The following is a 1,275-nucleotide window of genomic DNA, read 5'->3' on the forward strand; positions in this document are numbered from 1 at the left end:
TGACTAGAAGTCATATTTGTTATTTCTGCTGTGCAATGTTTTGTAATTCAAATAAATGTCTGTTAAAACGAGTAAATTGTGCGTTGGGTCTTACCTTCATGTGTACAAATTAAAAAGTACACATGAATGAACGTACAAACAAACTCTCATTTGGAGATACATACACATTCCTGCTCTCTCCATCTAAAGCCTGAAATCAATTGGACGAAGTCGACCTCGCGAAGACTCTTTCACGAAACTCGCTGCGCAAAGCTTGGTACTGATTTTCCGGAAAAAAACAACAACTTTGCGAGGTCGACTTTTGGCTCAATTTAAAGAAACGGCTAGTACTCTGGAGGCCACTCACACATCGGTTTGTACTTTTGCAAATTTTCTCAGATTAGTATCTAATTATAATTATATCTTACCTGTCTAGTTTATGGCATGCATGTGTGTGTGTGTGTGTGTGTGTGTGTGTGTGTGTGTGTGTGCGCGTGTGTGTGTGTGTGTGCGTGTGTGGGTGTGTGTGTGTGTGTGCGTGCGTGCGTGCGTGCATGCCTGTGTGTCAGTCTTTCTCTCTGCTCTCTCTCTCTCTCTCTCACACACACACACACACACACACACACACACACACACACGCGCGCGCATGCACGCACACACACATGCACACACGCACGCACACACAAACACACACACACCAACCGCTCCCCCCCCCCCCCCCAAAGACACACACACACACCAGGTTGCCATGAAATCTAAGATACGGAGTAAAATCAAGGGCCCCTACGTTTGAAATTTATAAACAAATCTACAACTGTCCAGCATTTCTACGACAGGAGCCTGCATGTATTATACATCGTTCCTTGCTCAAGCTAACCAATATTTCAGTGTAACAAATGGGAAGGAACTCATTCCGATGAAATATTCACTTCAACTCTTGGATTCTTTCCCTTGGGTTATCGCAGTTTTACAGGGCACTTGAGAAATCGTTCTACGGTCGGTATATTGTTGTAAACAGCCGCGTCTGTGCATAATTTGACGGTACACGTAGAAGATCTGTTTTAATGTTTGCCCCACTTTCATTTTAGTGTACCTAATTTTTATCTAGTTTTTGCAATAGATCTTCTACAGCATTTATGTGGAAGTAGATTTCTATTTTTGTTATTGAAATATATAAATACATATTTTGTTCAATCCGAAACGGGTGCTATCTTCCTTGTTTCGATTCTGAAAAGGTTTTGTTTCTGTTCCTTTTGGAAACACCACGCATTATATGTAAGGAGGGACGGGCGCAGT

The 1,275-nt window shown here is 42.1% G+C and overlaps 1 long non-coding RNA gene across 1 annotated transcript in view; it reads left to right on the forward strand.

The window, feature by feature from the left end:
* The window catches only part of LOC138978694 (uncharacterized), a 7,985-nt gene extending 7,892 nt beyond the window's left edge, over nt 1–93 (forward strand). The window contains exon 4 of the long non-coding RNA XR_011459767.1: nt 1–93. This exon is cut by the window's left edge and continues 346 nt beyond it. This is a non-coding gene — a long non-coding RNA (uncharacterized lncRNA).
* The last annotated feature ends 1,182 nt before the right edge of the window (nt 94–1,275 follow it).

This window comes from Littorina saxatilis, linkage group LG10 (genome assembly GCF_037325665.1).
Source record: "Littorina saxatilis isolate snail1 linkage group LG10, US_GU_Lsax_2.0, whole genome shotgun sequence".
In the NCBI taxonomy this organism is placed as follows: Eukaryota; Metazoa; Mollusca; class Gastropoda; order Littorinimorpha; family Littorinidae; genus Littorina; species Littorina saxatilis.